The sequence below is a fragment of the Lepisosteus oculatus genome, chromosome 1 (assembly GCF_040954835.1).
Source record: "Lepisosteus oculatus isolate fLepOcu1 chromosome 1, fLepOcu1.hap2, whole genome shotgun sequence".
NCBI classification, from domain to species: domain Eukaryota; kingdom Metazoa; phylum Chordata; class Actinopteri; order Semionotiformes; family Lepisosteidae; genus Lepisosteus; species Lepisosteus oculatus.
The window spans coordinates 21,857,327-21,866,827 of record NC_090696.1 but is presented as its reverse complement, the minus strand read 5'-3'; positions in this window follow the sequence as shown (position 1 = coordinate 21,866,827).

Here is a 9,501-nt window from a genome sequence, read left to right as displayed (position 1 = left end):
CAGCACAGATGGATGGAGCTCCCTCAGGCACAGAGAAAGGCAGGACTAAAGAAGCAATTTGGACATGAGTTCTGTATTGCACAAGGTAAGATAAATGTTACAATGCATTTATTAACTACCCACCTAACATGATTCACACAAAACAACAGTAGGGCTCTTGCACAGATTTCACAACATCACACACCGGAAATAAAATGAAGCTGTGTGTTCCTGCATACATACTGTAGTCATTGCAATTTCAGAGAGCTTTTATTGGCTGAGACTGATAAATAAACATGCTGCAACTCTAAGCTTGGATGTCTCAGGACATCATATCACGAGTTCAAAATCAGAATCAAAGTTCAGGTACCCCCAGAATGACCTGGACAGTACTTCTGAGGCTGTAAAAAAATATGGACTAAAAAGACTCAGTTCCCTTCATGTGTCCTAGTGAGTCCTTTGTTCTGTCTGGAAGTTCACTGGTTATTATGTTACGAACTCACAGCCAGTCAGAACCAGAAGCACAAACTCTATTCCAGTCACTCTGGGCCACAGACAGCTCTATAAACCCAGCAGAACTTCAGTCACTGGCCACCTCTGAAAGAGGCGCCAAGAGCTCAGAGAAAGACAGGACTGATGTCAACTTGTGTCACGTCACCTATGAATTATACTGGAGGGAGAGGAAGTGATTCAGCTGTCGAGCTTGATGTGTGCGACTTTAGTATTTCTGCTATGAATGTGGTGCAACTCAGGAAACGGACATGCACACCACAAAAAAATCAAATTGGACAACAATGAGCCAACACTTTAACTGCTGAAAAATGCTTTTAAAAAAGTATTCACACTGACTCTGGGTCATGTGAGAATCTATCTTAATCTGAGCAGTTTGGTGGAACACAAAGGTAAACATCTTAACAAGTTGTTATCCAAGACAGGATCATGGCAGAGCTGGTGTCTATCCCAGCAAGCAACAGGCGCAAGGCAGGGTACACCCTGGACAGGACACCAGTCCATCACAGACCGCAGAGCAGACAGACATAAACCCAGACACACAGTCACACCAGGGCCAGTTTTCCTAGAAACCCATTAATCTGCCAATATGTAAAAGGACTCATGGTGAGAGTTGGTGTTGGGTTGTTAATGTACTGTAGGTGGTTCTTTTGGTTTACAGAGAAAAACTTTCTCAAATAAAATTTCCTGGCACAGTAATTTCGTATTGTAGTTTGCCCATGTGCTCAGGGTTTGGAGAAAACTAGAGGTTAGAGCATTGCACTGATAAAAGGTCAGAGCAGTCTGGATCTGCGAAGGTCGCATGTGGAGATGGAGAAACCCACACATAAGAGACACATGTGGAGGTAAGTTGTAAGATCAGGTATCTGCCCACTGTACTGCTGGTACTGTACCTGTGTTCAGTATCAGGTGAAGTTTTTCGAGATGGGTTTCACTCTGTTGTCCAAGACCCCTTCCATCCTTCCAGCTTCTTTTTTATACTTCTCCTTTTGGGGAGTTTCAAAGCATCAATTGTGGTCCTGCTCGGTTCCAAAATAGCACCTGTCCAGAGACCATTAGGCACCTCAATATGTTGTATGTGTAAGTGTGATATGTGTTTTTCTTGTTCTTGTGGTTTCTATCTGGGCAGCTGTTTTAAAGTGGGTTAATTCCAATCAGCTGTTGACATGGCACTAAAGTATTAAAATGAATTCCCACAATAACGTGGTGTCCAGGCTCTGGAACTCTTTCTTTCTCTTCTGACAATGGTGCCTTGTGTTTTCCTGTGTGTGAGGAGAGTCTGCGTGTTGAAGTAAACTGTTCATGCTGCGTGCTTACTTTTAATGAGTAAGATTTCTGATCACACTCAATTCAGGCATCTTTAACATTGGGATGGGAATTTCTGCTGTGATTTAGTTCTCAATAAAGACCAGTGGGCTGAATGGCCATTTGTTATTCAGGACGTTTCTTCTGTTCTTAAAAGAGATTGTTGAGAGCAGTAAAGCACATTGAAGTACTTCAGCAATAACTGTTCTTTAATTTCTTTGTTCATGTCAGATGTTATACAAACATGTGACATCTTGGGCTCAGAGACCAGAGATCAGTCACAAGCTTGTCCACGCTCTGAGAGAGGAATGGGACAGAATCACACTAAAATCACTGATGTCACAGGGGTACAGCCTGCATTTCTTCCTGTTGTGGCTACACATACACCACACACCTTTGACTTTCATAGAGCGCCCCCTATTGATCAGCCCAGGTAGTTATAAATACTGAGCAGCAGAGTGAATTTACAAGTCATATGTGTTCAATAAAATCTCAGTGTCCATGCTGCAATTATTTCATTTCCTCATAACCCTGTGAATTTTTGGGAGCTATGAATTATTTCTATATTATAAATGGTTTTGATACTTAATATATAAATACATTTTATCATTATTTCACCATGCATTAAAACCAAATTTCTTTTGTTGTGGTCAGACTCAGGTAAAATCAGAGCTTTAACTGCTAACCCATTTTTTTGTGCTGATAGCAGAAGATAAAGGAAGGAAGCGAGAGTCTCCTTGCTAAACTGGAAAGCCAAAGTGCCAAGGAGGATGATTATGAGAAGAATCTAGGAACTCTGCACAGTCCTAGAGCTCTCCCTGGACTGCCTGCACCCAGCTCCTGACTCACCTGTCACCCTGCGCAGTCCTAGAGCTCTCCCTGGACTGCCTGCACCCAGCTCCTGACTCACCTGTCACCCTGCGCAGTCCTAGAGCTCTCCCTGGACTGCCTGCACCCAGCTCCTGACTCACCTGTCACCCTGCGCAGTCCTGGAGCTCTCCCTGGACTGCCTGCACCCAGCTCCTGACTCACCCGTCACCCTGCGCAGTCCTGGAGCTCTCCCTGGACTGCCTGCACCCAGCTGCTGACTCACCTGTCACCCTGCGCAGTCCTAGAGCTCTCCCTGGACTGCCTGCACCCAGCTCCTGACTCACCTGTCACCCTGCGCAGTCCTGGAGCTCTCCCTGGACTGCCTGCACCCAGCTCCTGACTCACCTGTCACCCTGGGCAGTCCTAGAGCTCTCCCTGGACTGCCTGCACCCAGCTCCTGACTCACCTGTCACCCTGCGCAGTCCTAGAGCTCTCCCTGGACTGCCTGCACCCAGCTCCTGACTCACCTGTCACCCTGCGCAGTCCTAGAGCTCTCCCTGGACTGCCTGCACCCAGCTCCTGACTCACCTGTCACCCTGCGCAGTCCTAGAGCTCTCCCTGGACTGCCTGCACCCAGCTCCTGACTCACCTGTCACCCTGCGCAGTCCTGGAGCTCTCCCTGGACTGCCTGCACCCAGCTCCAGGCCTGGGTGACTCTCTCCTTTTCACCTTCGTTTTCCTGGGGGCCCTGCACTCGACCCGAGTGCCCACTGCTCATTATGTATCTCGACGCTGAGCGCCCAGTCTGTCGGCTCCAGTGCCACGCTCCCTGTATTCCATGATGTCCAGCTGGGGCAATCTAAGCACCACCAACCAGAGATCAATTAATTCACTTCAATCTCAATTTCCTCATCACCTTCCCTCTGGTGTTCCAGAATGCTCTCTCCTCCCTCGGTCAGGTCTCTTGCCCTTGGGTTCTGACCTAACCCCACAGCAGTTCTGCTTCATGTACAGCTGAGGCGTAACAACTTTGACCTGAAATGCACTGCAAATCAATCAGATCAGAAATATCAGAAATAAATAGTGATACTCTACGTTTTTGAAAAAAGGGCTTGCAGCCCAGAATGGTATAAAAACATGCCTCTTCTCTTTTTAAGTAAGACAGAGAACAATCCTTGCTCGATCTATGATAAATAGCATTTAACAATAGCTGGTTTTTACAGACTGTAGGATAAAAATTTTCTGACGTGATTGAAGGACTACTTAAAGTTCAATTCTGAACTTTTATCTTGATCAAAATATGAGGTAGAGTATTTTATAATTATCTGTATTATACAGCATGATATTCTCTGGAATCAATCCAGAGAAGATTGGAATCAACCCAGAGAACAGCAAGCAGATATGTTCTGATTTACTTAATGGAGAGAACGTGCAACTCCACTCAGGCGGTTCTCTATTCAGATTCAAAACCAGGAGCTGCATTTCCAGAAACAGAGATTTTGAAATCTAACACTTTCATACAAAGCAAAATGAAAACCAATGCTCAACACCTGTAGTCTAGTCACAAAACTGGTGAGTATTTGAAGAAAACGGTTTCACTAAGTCATTTTTCCTAATACTTTCCTACACAGCACGTGAACAATGATTCATTGCAGATAATGCGGAGATTTATCACTGACAACCCATGAAAACGACCAGTTTTTGTAGACTTTTTAAAATTAACAATCCTTTATTATTACCTCACGTCAATGTTTTGATTTTTTTCAGAAAATTATACTGTACACTTTTATTGCTGCTCATTTAAGTGTCTGGTGAGAGTTCACCAACACTCCTCCTGCTGATGCAGCTAGAGAGCTTGATGTCTGACCCACACAGCTGAACACTGAGCTCGACCAACTGGAAGAGACAGGCCTGTGATCACCACCCTGTGGCAGTTTCAGATCCCTTTATCATAGCTGCGTCACTCACGTTTGTGACGACTTGTGGTTTGGGTATAGTCCGAGTATACGAGCAAGAATGACTGTACTTTCTGCATTTCCATTCACTTCCACACACACGCTCTTGTGCACACACACGCTCTTGTGCACAGATCAAGGAAGAGCTGTAACACTTACACTACAAGTAGATATACCTGGGTGACATTCGTTTTTAGAGAAAATGAGTCCCTTTCCCTCAAGCAGTCAAGTCACCTCATGAGAAAATATGTAGACAGTACCTAGCTATGTTTTGGGTTGAAACACCTGTCCCTGTAGATCTGCCTGCCAAAAGGCATTAGAGTGCTGTCCAGTAACACTCAGCATGCCTCGTTCTATCCCACTGACATGATTCTAATTTACCAGTTTATTTCATGCCGCTTCTGTATGCTTAAAGGCACATTTTAAAGCTCTTGTTTTACAGAGACTACCCCTCACAACACAACTGCAGCTAAAACACTGCAGTACCCTGTTTTGTCGTGATAGCTATTAAATGGTAATACTGTTATTGACTGTGGTATAAAATTCTTCTTGCAATTCTGATAATATCCACTCTGCTTGAAAAGCCCCTTGACTTTCTCTAGTGGTTCTACAACAGGAGGGTCAAACCAGGAATTCAAACCCACAACCTTCCAGTTATAAGACCAGAACCCCACACACACACACTGCTCCACACTGCCATTAATAGAGGGGTTTCAGCTTCTTCCTGGGATTCCTGATTTGTGCATTTTGTCTTCATCTTTAGATGGAGCTGCAGTGATGAGTAACAGCAGAACTGCTGATGAGGACACAGAAAGCAGCAGCGAATGTTAAAATAGCTCGGGAAGAACAGATGATGTCCGAACAGCAGTTAATCCCATTCAGAGACAGTCACAGGCCAACAGAGGACACTGACGAAATGCAGTTAGAGCATGAAGATAGCTTTGATTTTGGATTTTCCCTGCAGTTCAAATAAAGAGCGCAAGACAATGTCAAGCGCAGTAAAATTCAAGAAAGAAAAATACAGAATACCAAAATGCTGAGTTTATCCAGAGAATGATGCCTCTGTGCCCCCTGTCTCTGGGGCTCTGCACTGGTCAGGGCACTGTCACTCAGCCTGGAGCCCAGTGAGTCGAGGTTTTGTGTCGACCACTCTAACGGGTATCAGCAAGTGCACTGCAGAAGTGCAGACCCATACTCTAACTGTTGCGCACAACAGGCCAGTTGATGAGGAGGCCCAAGTGTGATGGACTGGGCAGAGTATCTGATTGCTCCAGAGCTCCACTTGTAGCTACCGAAGGCAACCTGACAGCTTCGTGCTACATGGATCAAGTTCTGGAATCTGACTTACTGCTCTTTCTACGTGCTCGTCCAAGTGACAACATTCCAGCAGGACAATCCTCATTGTCACACTCACTCCTATCGGAGCACTGCACAAGAAACTCCAAAACAACTGGCAGAGTCTCTACTTGTCCTGTCAATCAGCTGGTTGCTGTTACTACGTGATCTGATGGAAGATCAGTTCCACCTGCGCATAATTAATCACCTCCCTTGCCTCATTAGGAACAGATATGTAACACCAGGCTACGTCACATTCTCGCTTAGACGACAGATTTCCATCCTCTTACCTCAGCGCCCTCTGCTTGTTGTTTATTCCTGGACTTGATCTGGCTTGCGTTAACTTTGCTTTGTTACTTTGACCCTTTTTTGTGGATTCCCCTGTGTGCTTTGTCCCAGTGTCTTTCCAGTGATGAACCCTGCCTGTGTCTCCAATGACAGCTTTGGATGCATTTGCTATGCCAGTTTATCTTCTTGATCTGACCACAGCGAATCCTTGTATCCTGATCCTATCAGTTCATTGATAAACTAAGCACCTATTGCACTTGATGCTGGCTAAACATTGAAAACAGCACACTTAATTTGGAGCCCAAGAGCACCAGATTTCCAGAGGGCTGTTTCAGAGAACCCCAGGTTCTGAAATACAAACAGACTTTTTTTCTGCTGTCCACACTGGTGGTCGGCATTCCTGAGTTTCTGTGTGCCTCTTTGCAGCATATTTATATTTTGAGCTGTGTGCTTTTGTTTTCTTACAGCCTGGACCATGCTGGAGAGCACAGGGACAAGCCACAGCATCTGAAATGTGAGTCTGCTGGCACTAAAGAGCGTTCAGGGAGGAAGTGAGAGAGGGCGAGTGTGAGGGGATACTGTAGTTCCCTCTTTTCTCCTGTCCTTCTATACTCCATCTAACTTGCACTTACTGAGGACTGGACCTTCTGAAGAGACCCGAGATACTCTCCACACTGGGACAGAGGGATATGTGTCCACAGTGGGACAGAGCTCATGGACAGACAACGGGAGACGGTGTGCACAGTGGGACAGTTCTCACAGTGGGATGAGGGGAGACAGTCCACATGTTCGCCAGCAGCTACATCACCCTGCAACTCATAACTGACAACACACTGCAGCTCAGCAGGTGTGAGCCGGGTCAGTACCTGGATGGGAGACCTCCTGGGAAAAACTAAGGTTGCTGCTGGAATAGGTGTTTGTGGGGCCAGCAGGGGGCGCTCACCCTGCGGTCTGTGTGGTTCCGAATGCACCTGTATAGTGACGGGGACACTATACTGTAAATAGGCGCCGTCCTTCGGATGAGATGTAAAACCGAGGTCCTGACTCTCTGTGGTCATTAAAAATCCCAGGGCGTTTCTCAAAAACAGTAGGGGTGTAACCGCGGCTTCTTGGCCAAATTTCCCATTGGCCTTTACCAACCATGGCCTCCTAATAATCCCCATCTCTGAGCAGGCTTCATCACTCTGTTCTCCTCCCCACTGATAGGTGATATGTGGTGAGAGTTCTGGTGGTGGAGGGGGGTCCCCATTACCTGTAAAGTGCTTTGAGTGGAGTGTTCAGAAAAGCGCTATATACATGTAACCAATTAGCAATTATCAGTCCTCTGGGTGAAGTCAGACTTACAGATCAAGTTACTTTGGAGCTCCGGTGCAAGCTGTGGTGTTCAGAATAGTAAGAGGAAAGAAACTTGGAAAAATGAACTGCATCTGTGGAAATCCATTGTTGTAAATCAACACAGGGGAGCTTTTGTAGGACAAACTCCATTCCTCTATTCCAGATTTGTACACTAAAGGAGTGATATTCCCGCCTGCTCCTAACGGGGTGTTGAACCTGAAGACACTAATTATGGGCAAAGATGCATCAATATGGCGTCATTCTTTACTTCAGGGGCAAGCTGCCAGTGTGCACCTGATTCCCGACACTAGGTCCTGTGCTCCACAGACTCCCCCTCCTTGAGCTCAGTCCCCTCAGGTGAGGGCATCTTGGACCTCATGTTCCCTCTGTGTGATCACACGGGGTCTTAACTCAGCCACTCACTGAAATTAAACAGTGTCTGGTTAGACCAAAAAACAAGTTGCAGTTTTCAGTTTACTTCCAATTACTCATGGGTGAATTTAAAGATGTAAAAACAATTAGCAATTTCTAATTGGTAAATAATGAGTTAAACCAAGGGCTCCGGGGGAATAAAAACCCAGGCGTCACTGGGATCAGCAGGACCTGGAAACTCGGGGCTTGTTGTGCTCAGCACAGCCTGTGCACAGAACATCCTGCCTCTGTTGCCTGATTGTCATTTTATCCAATTCACCAATATCCATGATTTGTAGCTGCACTCGTCTCTCGACTTACAGTTTCACCTTACTGAAATTATGTCCCACTAAATTTAGAAAATAAAAACTTGGAAAAACTTGCAATTAGGGTGCAAAGTAATTAAAAGGGTACACAAAAATTGTCAAATTCACCAGCCATTGGAGCAGATCTGAAGACACAACACACTTTCTATTAAAAAGTATGCAAAAGCAGATTAAATTAATTATTTATGACATGAATTATACTAATTTAGTCATATTTCAGTCATTTTGTTTCCGAGTATCACCTTTAAGAGATATCGGTAGGTCAGAAAGTTTGATGTGGACTCGGACATCTGTAGGTCTTTACTCATAGTTTGATCTGCAGCTGTGCCACTAGGTGGCACTCTAACCCTATTCATGGTTCAGGATTAACAGGCTCGTACTGTTAATATACCCCTGAACCTAGGCTCAGCCACACACAGATCATGATGTTCTTTTATAAATATACCTTATCGAAGCTGTAACGTCTCTGAAACAATTTAAACTTTTGTTTACACCAGTAGGGAACAATCCAGGTCCTGCAGGGCTGATGTGTTTTCATTACATCACAGCCCTTACGGAGCTAAACCAGCTGGTTACCGGATTAAATGGACCAGTTTATCTGCTTCTCCCAGCATGGCAGATACACTGACCACCCCCAGGACCAGGACTGGACACCCTGCAGACACACTGACCCCCCCCCAGGACCGGGACTGGACACCGTACAGACACACTGACCCCCCAGGACCGGGACTGGACACCCCGCAGACACACTGACACCCCAGGACCAGGACTGGACACCCTGCAGACACACTGACCCCCCAGGACCAGGACTGGACACCCTGCAGACACACTGACCCCCCAGGACCAGGACTGGACACCCCGCAGACACACTGACACCCCAGGACCAGGACTGGACCCCACTGGTTAACAACAGTACATTTTGCATTTTCTAACAAGCAGTCCTTGGCAATACATTTCTGAGCCATAAACCAACACGAATCACTTTGATTTAAATTCCAGTGTTCACTGTTGCTTATTTTCCTCCTTTGGCAATCCTTGTTCCAAAAAGATGCCTTTATCTTTTTCCAGTTTTTTTTTCCCAGCCTCTTCTGAAACTTGCAGATTCATCCACCTGGTCTGGAAACTCCCAATCCTGCAGGTTCAGTCCAATATGGACTCCTCTTTTGGGAGAACACGTTCTGGCCTGTCCCTGGATAATGGGAATGCCTTAACCTGCCTGAAACAGAACCGGATCCGTGAAGCCAAGG